Below are 16,408 nucleotides of genomic sequence, written 5' to 3' on the forward strand. Positions count from 1 at the left end.
CCGTCACTGCGTCGCTCGGTTGAATGCAAACAAGGTCTCAATGCATGCTACGTTAACGCAGGTATAGCGAAAACACTGACAAAAATGAAGCTAATACCACGGCATTACGGTTCGATCTTGTTCTGTTTACTTATTCGTCCTCTCTCTCTCTCTCTCTCTCTCTCTTTATTTTGCCATTCTCAATGAGCCATAATAGACTATTACTCGTCTAACGAAGCAACAACTCTCTTGACACAATTACTCCTGACCAGGGATTCTTCTTCAGGTTCGAGCCAATCGCAGCAAATTTCCTAATAAACCGTAAACGGTGCAGCATCGTTCGATTCTGCATTATCTTTCATCGTTCGACTTCGATAAAGCTATCAGTGAGACTATGTATAAATAATTATCATGATTTGTAGATTCTTTTCAAATTTTTCATACCGAAAGAGGAGTTATTGTAGAAATAGTCATAGTTTCACGGATCAAACGACTGCTGCTTTGACCTGCTTCGAGTTCAAGTATTTTCCTCTTGTCCGGTCAGATCTTTCAATTATCTTAATTGCTTATATTTAAACTCGCCCACAAGAATCCAGAAGCTTTTCGTTAGGCAGCCATTTCGCTTTATCGAATGTTTTGTTGAAATTGTAATTGTTTCGATATGCCTATTTAAAGAATCAGTCAGAGTAACTGTGGGAATATATATAGGAAGTATAGTAGGACTCAATTTCAAGTAGATTTTATCGATAATCAATTTGAAATATGTTACATCAGGACCAATTAAAATAATAAATGATGCTTGAAAATACAATTTCAATTGTCCATTGTTATTTCACTAATACAACGTCAAGACCAGAGTCGTTAACATCTTTATATCCAACATTAACAATTCTTTTATCATTTACATTTTATAAGCTACATTTTCTTTGATCGAAATATCGACGAAAGTTGGTCATAAGAAAGAGATTCGATTAAACACGGAAGAGACGTGGTGGAAAGCGAGGACAGGCTGCTGATGCAAAGTTAACTTTACTTAAGGTTTCTATTTAAACAGATACAACGGAACCCCGCGTAAGTGCAGACAAGGTTTTACGAGTAGAACTTTGCGAAGAGAGAGACCTTTGAAGTATCGGATATGTAGAACGAGCTTCGATACATCGGGAAAGTTAAATCTTCGCCAAGTGTAAGAATAAATATTGATTTTTAACGGTCCTGGACCGTTAATATAACCAAGTAAGATCAATTTATGAAAGGTCATTTCGTCCATCCGTAGAAAATGGAAGCGAAAAACGAAGATGTTCATTTGTTCACGACGAATCAAACTTTTATTCTCTCCGTCTATTCGTAGAGACAATTTATCCTTAAGAGAGTACTTTTAATAGCAATATTAATATTTCATTGATTCCGTAGAGGCCGACCAATTGACTTTTATGAATTGTAAAATAGGTTGCCGGGAGTCGGTTAATAATATCGCACTCCTGGATAGATACATTTATACTTGCATACAAAGCTAGGTAAGTATACACTTTGGATTCTACGTCGACGTGCAAGGAAATCCAAATCGTTCCGCATTCAGACGTTGCCGATAAAAACCGAAGCACGAATTTCATCCAATGAGACGTGCATTCATTTATCGTTTGTAGTTGAATTTGTCGATGAAAAATTGCTTCCGATATATCGAAGCTTTAACCGCAAATTATTGATCTTCTCGACTTCGGTCGACATCGATTTTCATCTTACTTCGAGAGTTGAAACGTTTCGAGTGTAGAACGGTGACCACCACCAACAGTGATAGATAACCAATAGAAACCGTCCTATGTGCTTATGGAAGAGAAAATTATGGAACGCGTTTAAAATTTTTATCGCACGTTCTATCAACCGATCTCTCGATTCTTCAAACGTGCAATTAAACCGCACATTTTATTTTTTCAAATTTCGTTATAACTATTAAATTAATAAAGAACCATTTATCGTGGGCAAATGAAAAACGATAGATCGTCGCGAGCATTACCGTTTATTCGAATTTTATAGAGACCCAGCCATAAAAAAGGGTAGAGAAAAAGGAGAAAAACGCGAGAGCTTTCAGCGTCGACTCTTTTACAACGATTTCTTGCAAATTATGTCCCGGAGATAGCAGGCTGCTTTCGGAAATGAAGTGAAACGATCATGCAGGACCGGTAGCGGCGTAAATCATGATCCTCGGAGGAACTTGTTCCAATATTCTCGTGCATAACTCGGCCACGTAAAGCCGCATGATCCGCATCCCCACTCGACGCTTCTCCGCTTCTATCTATCCACCTAGCTATCCTTCTAGCTTAGGCCATAAACCTTGTTCCTTGGTACCTCGTGTCTCGCGTGATTGCTTTTGTACGATGCGTGTTTCGGAACGCATTCGACGATCAAACTGGGAAATCTGTAGGACGAAGCGTATCGCGTAATCGTTCTTGTCTCGACGAGACACCCGTCCGTGATGTTAAAATTCACTTCGCGCTTAAATATGCTAAATTCATCGACTTGCCTCGATAACAACGAAACGAGTCAAAACTAAATGAAAATCTTTACGAAGTTCGGCATACTTTAATCGGCATTATAATCTCGTTGGGAAAAGTGTATCGAAGCAAATTGAGTTTACTTTGATTAAACAAACAGATTTTGCAGAAAGATATGAAATTTGATAGATTCGCTTTAAAATTCGACATTTCATACGAACCAACCAATATAACGATAGTCGAACGGTCGCTTATCATTCTTGCTCAATGATATGTAATATTCTTTGAAACGATTTAAACTCGCATATAGAAGTTAATAAATTTAGTATCTATCGACGAAGCAAACGCGCCGTGCCTCTGACCCTCGAGATTTCAAACCCGCGCACCTTCGAATCGCATAAAGTATTTCTGATAGTAAATGACGTGAGTCGCACCTTCGCTATAAACGGCTTACTAGAATCGTAGTTGAGTTAGCAGACTACATCCTACTCAATTAAGGAACAAGGCTATTCGCGTAATCGCTCTTCCAGGGAATCGATCAAGAGAATGAACGGACGCGGTTATTTTTACTCATGCCAAAAATCGCGTGTTCGACATCAACGGAGATAGAATATTGATTATTTCTTATCGACCGGCCGTACGACTTCCGAACTCGCTCAAATTATAATTTTACTTTTTTATTCGTATACATATGTATGCATGCGAATTCGAACGAATCGCGTGCTGCTTCGTAGATCGGAAAAAAAGTAACGAAACCTCCCTCCCGTTCCTTCTTTTTTCTTCGTTAATTTGTCGCGTCAACGTTTTAGAAATTCACTCGTTAGTAGTTACGTGCAAAATTTTATCGGCACATTTCTTTTGCATCACGTTAAATAACTTCTTTTCGTTTGACCTGAAAAACAAGTCTTTCGTGATAATTGATATTTGAGTTATATATTTACGATATAAAAGTGTCTTTCTAAAGATCCCTAGTTTAGCCGAAAAAAATTCTTCGTATAATTTGCCTCCAAGTCCGCACATTCTCTCAAGTTGTACGAAATCAGGGATACCGAGTTATATCGCCTACGGGCTCTTCATTATTCTGCCGGCCATTCATATAATTTTCTTCGAGAAGCGTCAGCACGTGGCAAGTTGCGAGACTCGCTTCGTTCACTTTGACCGATCATTCGAGCTCACAATTAGTATATGAAAGGAAAGCTTGTGTGTGTGTGTATATATATATATATGTGTGTGCGCGCACGTGTATGTAACTACGCTTATAGCGACTGCATAGATTATTTATAGTTATATACGAAGCTATATTCGTGCTGTGATTCGCGTAAGGCTCTCGTTTCTTCATTGAACCGCAAAGCGGCCTTTTGCTACCCGGAAATGAATATAGCCGAGTATCGCCTAGCAGAATGAGAGAGAACGAGGAAGGATAACGAACAAACTAACTCGTTATGCTAATTAACGAAAGCAGACCGACTCTTGTGGGTTTGGTGCGCAATTTGGTACGCCTTCTCCACTTCCGCTTGATTCCGATCAGCCGATAAAGTCAGCTGAAATACACAATGGATTCTCGCCCTCTCCTTGCTCCCCTTCCTATATGTACACTCGCCTGACCTCTATTCTATCATTTCTAATTCTTGCGATGTAAATTGAATGAATAACGCTTTGTATTCTTCTCGGAAGTTGTTTGCTGAAAAGTAACTATAACTTTTCCTCAAATTTAAATTGTTGCGTTATTAAAAAAGATGACTGACGCTACGCGTACGTGTCCCAAATCCCGAAAATGTTGGATAAATTTGAAAACGTAGTTTAATTTTTATGAAAATTAACAAATTGTCAAAAGTTTCGAGAGTCGCTGATTATGAGTCTGATATTATTTTTCTGAAAAACATAATGGAACATTTCTTGTTCATTTATTGAGTAAAGCTTTATGAACTATTTCAACTTAAACTTTATTAACAATTTAAGAAAATATTTTTCATACCGCATTGGCAAAAAATATACTCTTTATTAATAATTACATTTGTTATTTACGTAAATTTTTAAACACATAGTTAAATAGTATTTAATATCAGGCGAGGATTCCATATTTGTGTGTTGAAATCGGACAAATATTAACAATTAACAAATATTAAACGTATTTAAAACGAGCGTAATTTTGGGGGTGCAGCGAGTCGCAAATGCGATGCTCTCGACGATCATGTTTCAACTATAATTTACAGGTTAAGCATTTATCCATAATAAAATGATTGGTAATGACGCTTCAAGGGTTTAAAAATAGTAAAAAAAGTTTTTTGGGAGAATTTCACGCACGTTTTGGAAATTTGGAATCAGGCCGCAACGGTTGGTCTATTTAAACGATGTCATCCGAATGCTCCGATGTTCGTTACGAGTAAATTGAAAAAACAAACAAATTGGTTCCTGCGGTTTCTCGTGTAGCGTCATATTTTGTCCCGCTATATTTCTGTACACTTTTGCCGTGCTTTTATTATTTCTCTCTCTGAATAATGATTCATCAAATTAGATTTTTCATAGATAAAGAACAGGTATGTGCATAAAGTGTCTTTCTCTTTAAAGCATCAATTTAATGAACTCGATGAAATTACCGTCGCTATTCTATTAACTCTATTGTTATGGAAATTCAAATAAATATGAATAGCTAAATCGGCGATCGCGTAGAAACGATAGGAATTTTCGTTTAGTCGATTTTGCAGGACGATAGCTTTATTTGTTTCAGGATTTTGATTATATATTTTGACAGGCAAAAACGATCGAAAAATCATCATGCGATAACTTGATACTTTTCTATCTGACGTAGAAACAATTGTTTCATTTTTTTAACTTGTCTTTGAATCGACATTAATAAATCTTATTTAAATAAGAACAAATTGCAAATGGTTTCCTCTTGGAATTTGGTAATTTCGAGAAACCACTCTTAAATCCGGCCGTTCGTCTGAGAATAAGAGGTGAAAAGTTTCCTTCTGTGAGCAAAGCGAAGCACTCTCGCTACGGTATCCTACTATATTCCATAAGGGGGAAGGAAGCGAAGGAATTTGGATAATCTTGCGGAAGCTCTGACGGTTCCTCAAACTTTCCTAAATTTACTTTGACGATAGTGAAATAATAGCGGCAATGAGGGAGGTTTTAAGTCAAGAAAAATGGATTAAGGACGATGCTCGGCAAGTATATAGATAGGTAGATAGATAGATAAAGAGTGAGAGAGACAGGGAGAGGGAAAAAAGGAAAAGAAAAACTGTTTCGTATGGAACGACTAGGAGAGCGGCTTCGTCGAGCTTTGTAAAGCTCTCGCCACGATTTATCGTGTTTCGTGCCTCGTCGTTTATGCACCCTCGCAATGCCGCATGCGTCATCGTTTTCCACCCTCGTGTCTCAAACGAGTCGTCTAATCTCTCTCCTGTTGGACTTTCTCGCGACAAATACGTCGTCGCGTCGTCGTGTCTTTTCAAATTTTTCGCAAGCTCGCATTTTCCCATATCAGAGGTCTCGAGTCGACTGTTTTTGCATAGAAACGATTTTTCTTCGAATTAATGCGCTTTATTTGAACTCTCTATTTCAAATTATTATATTATTATCCAAGGATTTATTTCCCCGCAACAAATATCAATTTCCAGTGATCTGCCATTTTTATAAAAACGGGAACTAGAGAACTAGAACTAATAACTACCACGCGAATCTTGGAAGAAATTTAAGTTTCCTCGCTTGAAGTGTTTTAAGGCCGTGGTATTAAATAAAGTTCGAGTATTACGAATGCAAATTTTAAACATAGAGATATCGTAGCGATGAAGATTATTTCATTATCTGCGATTCGCTCTATTTCAATTTAACTCCGCTTTATCTCTATTTTATTCCATTTTTGTCCATTATTGATTGATCCGTCTCCTTTATTAATTATTCTAACGATCTCCAGTATTTGCAGTATACAATAAACGTTTATTTCTCGTACCGACTTCAACTTAATTTTTATTTTTTTTTATCTCTCGATCTTATATAAAACAACTTTCATCGCAAAAAGAAAAACTTAGAAGATCCAATTTCCCTTCCATTTTTACCATCAACTTACGCATTTTATTTGTTAATATTTTAAATAATTCTCACAAAAGAGACGATTAGAATTCTTAAACGTAATTATATTTATACCGAAAAATATCATCAGCGGAGCACGCTTTTAACGAGACAAGCAACTTTTTCAATTTTATCCAAAGATACATTAAGTGACCCGTAATTTTTCGCCTGCCAGAATATTTTCCGGAAAGAAAGCTTCCTGTCGTAGAATTGGTCACGATTAGTTATATCAACCCACGAGTAAAACGACCTTACTTCTCTTTTCAACGTGGAAAGATGATCTGTATGGCAGTTTTCTCGTATTAAATAACTCAGCTGGTATGAAAGTCTTTTTTGTATTACATTAATTGCCAAATGCTTTACTTGTTTCTCTTTCCCTCTGTCTCTCTAAATTCCAATAAATCTCTCGATCATATAAAACGTAAAAATGACTCCTCTGATCATAAATGAGAGATCGAAAGAGAGTAAGGAAGATAAATGAGGAGGAAAACTATGAGGTCGCAAGGGAGAAACCAGACTAATTGCGACATTCTTGATCGAAAAAAGGCTGATGCTATTTTTCATTCAGAAAAGATAAAAAGAAAAAACTGACTGGTTAATTCAATTTCCTCTAGGGAAATAATTGCGAGGACGTACCTACTACTCTTCGAGTATGTATTTTATAATAAACAGGTATCCCTGTGGTCGAGGATAATTGAATCGGACCGCGAGCACTTTGAACACGCGTTATATACCTGCATACACGAGTATTTACGCCTTAACCTATCGGAGGAAGCTCTTCTTTTTTTTTTTTTTTTTAAAGCGCATTAACTTTTTTTTTATAATCCTTTGTAGAAAAATCTAATTCATAATCTAGATAGAAAAAAGTTTTTTTTTTTTTTTAAACCATATGTTTATTGCTTTGAACCAATACTACTATACTACTATTATAGAACTATTATACTTTTATTTATTATTGACTATTTTCTTTTAACATTTATCTATACATTACATTGTACTATACTGTAATTAATGGCCTTTAGGGAGCCTAGGCTCTAGGGTCAATAAAATATTATTAAATAAATAAATAAAATAAAAAAAAGTTGTGACCGGGGCTCGAGCCGGAGACCTCGCGAATCGGACCTCGCGAATCGGACTTCGCGAATTGATCGAATTGATAGCAGAGGGCAAAAATGTTATTTTAAATTAATCGCAATTCAACCGAGATTGCTGGAACGTTGCGCGCGTGTTAACGATTTTTCCAAGGGCGAAAACACACGGCCGATCGATGAGAAAGCGGCACTCGCTCGTTATAATACCCTTTCCATTGGCATCCCCTTTTTCAGAGCGCGTTTAATCGCACGTAATATCGTACTTCCACCCTTGCCTTAATGTCGCGTGTACTCTACGTTGGTAAGAACAACGAGGAGGAGCCGCGAAACAACCACGAGACAGAACGAAACATCATCCACTTTTATCTCGAAATATATGTTACGAACGAAAAGAAGAATTATACTTTTTTATTTTATTGTTAGGCAAAAAAAAAGGAAAAATGATAAGAACGATCCACGATTGTTACAGTTGAAAGAAGGATTCTTCGCTAAGCATCCCGGAGCATTTTGTAATCTTTCACGAGTCTTCAAATGTACCTAAGAGATTTTCAGAGAAACACGAAAGCTTGCTTTTGTTATCTGTGTGTGCGTGTGTATGTATATCTCACATCAAACCGAATTAGGTCGAATATAGAAGATTTAGGAGTCTTTGAAAAAGACAACGGACGATAGAAGAAACATATTCCAATTTTTATATTCTTTCTTATGGTGGTCGTTTTATGGCATATTTCATCATTGTATTAATAGCGAACCTATCGAGTGCTCTCTTACTTATTTATAATTTAAGCTCGGCCGGTGGATACAATGAAAAATTGAAGTTGTCAAATGGAAAAAGGAACGTTACGTTTGCCTATTATTTTTTTTTTTCCAAATGACCTATTCTAACCCTCTATCTCTTTCTCTCTCTATTTATTTATACAGCGAGGAGAGTTTTGCGTGCGGGTAATTATCAAAGGACAAACGAACGAGCCCGTTCGTAATCTCGTATCAGTCGTGCGCATGCGCGCAAAAAACTAACAATAAGATAAATCGATCGATCTTATGCGCTGCTACGAGCACGCATAATTCTATTGAAAAACTAATCATTTTCCCACCTATCTCTCAATAACAACTCTTTTCGAACTTTTGTGTTTATAGTTATCAATTTTCATTGAATCTAATCGAAGGAATTAACTCGAGAACGTGATAAAATTGACGATGACTCGCTGAAGTTTAAAAAATATTCGAGGCTCGTATCAGTCAAGTAGGATTCCCCCTCCCGTGACTCCGATCCCAAAGAATCCTTGAATCTTTTCCCACAGGGGGATATCGACCGTGTAACCACTTTTTTCATCCCTCGAAGTATCACCCGTCGATCCTTTGATCCACCTTATTTGCATCCTCCCCACGCCTAATGATCCTACGGACCTTACTTTCAACTTCGGTAATTTGCGAAGAAAAAAGAAAGACTTTCTCTCATTCTCTAATTCGTACTTAGAAGAGATTACAAAACTTTTTTCAAAATAATACAGTCCAAGGTATTTTATTTTCCTTATTCATTGTTCCCGATCGATTGAGGTTTTTTAATCGTAAAACATCGCGCTCGTTTCCTCGTTTGGTCTCTTGGTGCACGCGAATCGTTCCGTGAAGTCGTTCGTTTATCGATCAGATATCAAATGGACGAATTTTACTCGTCAATTATATCGTAAATGAATGTTGGGTCGCGGTTTGTCCTAATACCGAGAATGGTTTAAAAAGTCTTCAGTCTAACAAACGACAAGGGGTTGGAAAGTTCCAAATTTAAGACACGAAGATGGGTTGACAAATTTTCAGCATTATGGTCTTCCACACTAAGTTAGACTAAAAGTTTTCGACCCTACCCTCGTGTTAGAGGGTAGAACTTTTCAACTCCTCTTGTGTGTTACGCTCAAGACTTTTCAACCCATCGTTGTTTATTACTGGTATATAAGAATTCATGTGAAACACCTTCCTTCGTTTTCTTGGAAACGGTTGAGTATTGGCTTGTACGATGTATCGTCCTAATAGACCTCTACAATTGCATAAAATTTAAAAACAAAAAATCAGCGTATTTAACAAGGTTATATATAGAACTCTTGTTAATCGAAATGTTTTCTTCAATTGCGAAAGAAAATCTGTAACTAGCGATTTAACTTTTTTTTTCTTTTGCTCTTTTCCAAGGAAAGAATGATTTCTATTGGTTTCGTTAAATCTCTAGAAAAGCTTGAAAACTTTGCTATCTACATCGCACATTAAAAAAGAGATTATCGAGGGATTAGTAGAATCGTAGCACAGATTTTAAGAATTTTCCTCAGTATAGGAAATGTCCAAAAGTATCGATATTGTATCGAAGCTGGAATTAATCGCGAAAAGGAAGGGAAACCGTTGTTGCTTCCATCGAGTTGGCCCTTTGCGACTACTTTCGTTTTGCGAAGAGAATTATTGATTTCGAATCGGAATCAGGTAGACGCTATCTCTTTCGACTTGGTAGCTTCATTTCTTGATCAGTCGCGGCTATCGGTGGGCTATCACTTTTGCATTCGTTACGAAAATGCTCGCGCATTCGCCGTATTTTCAACAAGCTCGGATTACTCCAAACCAAGTCCCTTTATTTCGGTTGCTTTTATCTCGAAATTCGTCTGGCCGCTTTTCAACTATGAAGTCCGTCTCGAATCCTTTGCTTTCCGATGTACGATTTTCATTTCACATATTTTCATCGAATCTCTGCATAAATATGTATATAACGTATTCAAATTCTTAACAATAATAATATGTATTTTTTATACAATCCTTCGTGAAATAAAAAAGAAGAGAAGAGAGCCCAAAATAGGAGAAACAAATCTATCCGGAAGAAGCATTTGAGTGGGAAAAGAAAAAAAGGAAATAAAGAGATCGATGCGATAACTCGGACTTTATTTATTTCAATGTGCGATGATTCGAAAGGGGGAGAGAAAAAGAGATAGAGATCGAACGGATAAAATGGTAATGCGAATTAAACACGCTCGAAGAAATGAATGAAAATCTTTAACTAACTCGGTTAACGTAGTCTACGTTTCACATATTCCCTCGTACTTCCTGCAGGCCAAAACCTCCCTTCAACTATTTCCGAGGGGATGAAAAGCGAGGCGAGGGACTAGGGTTACGTGCGGCCAACAGAAAAAGGGTAGGAAAAGTGGAGATAGTTGAAAAGGGAGGAGAAAGAGGAGAAGGAGGAGAAGGAGGAGGTGGAGGAGGGACAGATTCGAGCAACCGCTCGCGTAGAAGAGAGAGAAGGGAGGATCGAAATATTTGCTTTCTACTTTGGAAGCATGAGAGCGGCCGAAGCTTCGGAAATACCAAAGTAAAAGAAAGAAGGATTTGCTAAAAAGAAAAAGATAGAGAGAGAGAGAGAGAGGAAAGCAAGTTCACTCATGGTTTCGGAAGGCCGCCTGAATATTGATCCCCGGTAGGAGTGAAAGCGCCTTCTCAAAGCTTAGCCCGGACGAATTCACGCTTTCAGATGTCCCCTCTTTCGTGCTTTTGATATTAACCAACGACTTTATAATAGTATCTATCCATTAGTAGTTTTTCATCGTGTACTGTTAACTTTTAAGAAAATATTCCCACCGAAAAATAATTCTCTTTGCTTTAGCTTAAATGTTTCACGAATAGTAATTTAATAACAACGGACGATTCACCGAACATTCGCATTATTTTGCTGACATATTCTTGAATAGAGATCGGATTAATATATCTTTTTCTTCTCGTGAAGATAAAATAATAAAGAAAGATCCGTGCGAATAAATTTCGTTAATTCGATGTCGGTCATAGAAAATCATCCATCATTGTTAACGTTGTCATAGTCGTAAAACACGACTGGTAACAACGTAGGACGCATAACTGTACGTCATAGTTAACCTAATTACGTCAAAGACCGTAGGAATCTGCGAGCGTGTATCCTATCACATGTCCTACCATGTTTGCGTCTTCATTCCCCATATTCGCACCCTCTTTCAAGATTAGGATTGAAAAAAAAAACATTTTTCTCTCTCCCTTTTTTCTTTTTTCTTATTTTTCTGCTTCGTTCGCTGAATAGTGGTATAAAATTCCAAAGGATATTGACTCCTCGTAGATCTCTTTTCTGTTGAAATATCGGTCGTCGTTCTCTTCGATAGGAAACTACGAGGAGAAACGAAATAGAAAAGAAACGCTACAAAGTGAGTAGCGACGTTTACGAGATCTTCAAGTTTATGACTTTTTCAAGACGCTCATGGGGAAACCATGTCGTACATATTCTATCAAGGTTACAGATCGAGAAAGACATTGTCTTCTTCTTTTCCTTTTTCTTATTCTTCGTCTTCAAGATTGTACAACGTATCTGACGAAAAAACTTCTTCCATTCGTCATCTATTTTATTTCTGTTATATTATCGTACAGTGTTAAAATTCGTTATAACGTTATTGTCCTTTTTCCTAACGATAATATTAAGATTAAAGTAGGGAAATTTTGATCGATAAACAAAGAAACTTGAGGACAAATTTTAAAAAGAATTATAATGTATCATTTTACTTTATCCTAAAGATATCCATCAACTTCCCCGTTGAGAGACGGTAAACTAATCCCATTTATGCATCGCTATTGTATTTTCCGTGGTGCTTCTCAATTCGAACTGTATTCAAGATGACGAGGGGTCAAGATGAAAATCCCTTGTCCGCAATTTAATTCAGAGTTGATTCTATTCATCGGAACAAAACCACCGTGTTGTCCGAATTAGTGCAATCCCTTCCAAGGAAAACTATCCAAAGTGAAATATACGTAACTACATTTTATTTATAATTGGATATACGTATATTCTCCTTTTCAATGTATAATCTTTTTCACTGAGATGTTATCAAGAGGAATGAGAAAAATGCGAGACAAAATTTTCTCTTTAGGGTATACCTTGATCTCGCGGAGAGTATCTTTACCAAATGAAATCGATTATTTTTGGCTGATAACGAGAGAAGACTTTCCTAATCGTTCGAAAGATAAATCGAGAAAAGATGCTATCGATGATAGATGAGATACTAAAATGAAATAGAAGCTACGAAGAAGCGAGCAAAATTACTACCAACATCTTATAACTTTGTTCGTCGTTCTTTTTTTTTTTTCATAAACTAAAAAAAGAAGTGACCCGATTATAGAACTCCCGAGCAAAGTGTCGAAACAATTAGTTTTTTATTCTTTACTAGTTGGAAGTGTTACTAGACCGGCCGCTTCATAGACTCTAGAAAGATCGAACGAGAAGACGTCTCGTAATTCAATCTTTCCAATACACGTCGCTATGCGATCCTTCTTTCTCGAGGATCAATTTCTCGTGCCGTCGAAGCTTGATTTATGACGAGCATGCCGAAGATTGCGAAATTTAACATATCGTACGAACGGTGTCTGGGAAAAGCTAATTAACGAGGAAAAGTTTGCAAAGTTCGTTAATCGATCACGCGCCTTTATAATAGGACCGCAACGTTATAGTAATTACCCGTAGTAATATAGATATTTGCGCTAATCGAGATCATTTATCAACAAGCATTACTATGTTGGAACATCTCACAAAAGTAATTAATTCATAGAAGAGGATATTCGTGCATTGAGAGTATTACGAATCGAATATCTAGGAAGGAAAGAAGAAGCTGGATAAGCTTGGACGAAAGACATTTTCAAGATTTATTGTCGAGAAGCCGATCCGCATTTCTTTTTTAACAAAATCTACGAAAAAGATGAAACTTCTTGCACCTCGTCCTGAGACCGCTCGAGAACGCTTTAGAACGATATGGCCGAGAGGATTCGGAAACATCGATAAAACATCTATCATATTTCCCGAGAAAAACTTCCGTTTGGATATTTTATTAAGAAAAGATTTCTCTTTGAGACTACGTTTTACGTGCGACGAACTAGTTTTATAATAATATTAATTTATCAATCGTCCCCTCTCTGAAATATCTAATTTATCGACTTCGAGAACAAAATTTCGTATTCTCGTCTACGTTCTTTTCGTAATTCACACTTGATCATTCTTTTTTTCTTTCAAAATAAAACCAATTTTCACATTTTTTTAACGGCGAACATTTTCGTTTTAACCGGCCGACCACGTTCGATTCCGTATTATTTTTATCTAACGAGAATTTTAATCGAATTAATAACGAATCAGAAACAGAAATAATGACATTTCCGATAAGCCGTGTTTTATCGTTTGAACGTTGATCGAGCACTGTAAACTCGACAGAGATTTGTTGGTACCTAGACGCATTATTGCAAAAGAACGAGCTGTAGTAATTAGTATTCAACGATCCGAATATGCTTCTCTATCTTTCTTTCTGTATCATTAAAACGTTCAAATATACAATGACAAAAGCGAATATTATTTGTCAAAGCCAAAGGAATCCCCGATGCCATCCGCATTCTGTGGTTCACTTCTGACGCGACTGTGCGATTATCGTCGAAAGATTTTCCAACGAATTAGATTTTTTTCGATAAATTGCTGCGCTATAAACGCTTATCTTTTCGCGGGCATATGAAGATATGAATGCGTATGTAAATATTAGAAACATAAATAAATACATATGCTAGAGCATAGATCAATATGATTTACCATTTGACAATATCTTTCTATTGCGTTTCATTAACTCTCGAATAATTAGCAGCTTACGGATATATAGATACTCTAATCGGATATTTACGAATACATTCCATCGGCTTCTACTGCTCGTTTGAGCGAGTTTAATCCTTATCTCAGCTCGTGCATTTCGACAATATCGAAATACGTTAAACAACGCTAAAAAAGTTCAAACTTTCCGCATACCCACCGCATACCAGAAATATCCTTGTTTTTTCTCGCATCGATCGAATATTCGAGTACAAGAGTGAATGAGAAAATAAAAATAAGTTGATGAGCGAAATTCGATATTAATAATAATATAAAATAATTAGAGAGAGGAGAGAGAGAGAGAGAGATTTATATTGTATTTTCTAACGTGTCACTCCACTAAATGATAGTTTAACGTGCCGACCAACGAAACCTGTTGCTAAAATCTTAACAATCGATATCGTCGGTTCGTCAGTTCACCACGAACGAAAATATTACAGACTCTATCTTTTCCCCTATTTCTGTCAGGTTTTCGCATAGGCAAATGATATCAAATCATTCAAAGAAAATAGTTTTGATTGTTTCGAATGAATCATTACCAAAAATCAAAACGAAAAAATCCTGGAAAGTTATCACATTTATTTTCACGGATATAACGTATTTTTTTCTCTACGACTTCTTTTTCTATCTCTCTCCCACACCTACCTTTTTCTATGGAGCACACTTTTGCCGTACATTGAATTATTTTTCATACGAGTCTCAAAGGAGAAATTTGCCTCTGCAAACGTTAACGTAAAAAGGAAAAGGAAAGAATTCTAGTGTCTTCTTAACAGAGTTGTTCTTTATTCTCTGTAGTATCTATAAAAAGTTTGTTCAATTTTATCATCATTCAAAGATCATGTTAACGTGCTTAACGCAAAGGGACCTATTTATTTTAATGTTTTTTATTAAACCAATCGGAAATTGGCGATCTCTGCTTAATCGAGACCACAAGTGTTTTTTTCTTTTACAAAATCATAAAATCAGCTTTACGATAAATTCGATTTCCTCGTTCCCATTGGCAAAGTTTACCTCTTGCAGAAAAAGTCATGAAAAAACTTGAAAAGCGGAAGCAAAAGTCGAGGCATATATTAAAAGACTTTGTCGGAAGGGTTTGGCAATAAAAATGCGAATCGGAAAAGGTAAACGCTTTAGAGGTTATTTCGGCATTGTCACGAAATTTCTCGTCAACTTTCTTTAACAGGCGTAGATATTTTTCGCGAACTCTTCTTAATAGATTTTTTCCCCGTTTTCAAACTGACCCGTTCGCATACATCTTCTCAAAAAATGCATTTCATATGTGATTGAAATCATAAGTCGAAGGAGACTATCGGGAGAGTACCTTGTTACGTTCTCAAATGCGAAAAGACGTTGATCCTTGTCGACTTTTAACGGAAAAAGCCTTAAGCTTTAAAACCAGCTTAAAATCTGAAAGGAAAATCGATCGAAAGGAGTACTCGAAACATTTCATTTTCTCGTTCCATTTTCGCTCTTGAACTTACGGGAGAATAGTTATTTTATAGAAAAAATAAAAAAGTCGTTAATTTCCATGAGTATCGGTTAGTTTCAGTAATTTATCTCGGTAGCACAAACACGGAGAAATTACTTCTGCGATATTGTTCGAATGTAATCGTATAAACGCGACTTCTCTCTACATTTCCACTCTGAAAATGACTATTAATCTTACGTAAGAAGAAATATTCTCGACAGTTGTCAGAATTATTCGCTAGATTCTAATCTCGAATCGTCTCGTTGGAGAATCTCAAGACTCTTCATTAATGGCAGATGCGATCACGTAACGCGGGATTATCTTCGGAGAAGACGGCACACGATGCAGCTGGGAATTAATTAAAACGCACGAACCCGGCTATCGGGTGGCCTTCGTGGAGTCGTGTCCTCCGGGCCGTGTCCTCCGAGCCGTGGCCTCCGGGCCGTGGCCTCCGGTACGCGAACGGCGGTAGGATCGATGGCTACGTTGCGTTACATTTGTGTTACCTTCGCTTCTCTTACATTTTCCTTGTCCTTTCCTTCAACTCCATTATACAGCATAGAATTTTGTTTACCCGCGCCAAATGAAAATAAGTTTACAAGGATTCTAATATCTTTCTGATCAATTTCCACGCGTAATTTCATCTCTT

General features: G+C 36.8%; 1 protein-coding gene across 6 annotated transcripts in view; it reads left to right on the forward strand.

Annotated features, from left to right (window-relative positions):
• LOC122526486 overlaps window positions 1-16,408 on the forward strand; it is a 75,913-nt gene that overhangs the window by 12,747 nt on the left and 46,758 nt on the right. The window lies entirely within an intron of this gene.

Source organism: Polistes fuscatus, unplaced genomic scaffold (assembly GCF_010416935.1).
Source record: "Polistes fuscatus isolate 324 unplaced genomic scaffold, CU_Pfus_HIC Scaffold11, whole genome shotgun sequence".
NCBI lineage: Eukaryota > Metazoa > Arthropoda > Insecta > Hymenoptera > Vespidae > Polistes > Polistes fuscatus.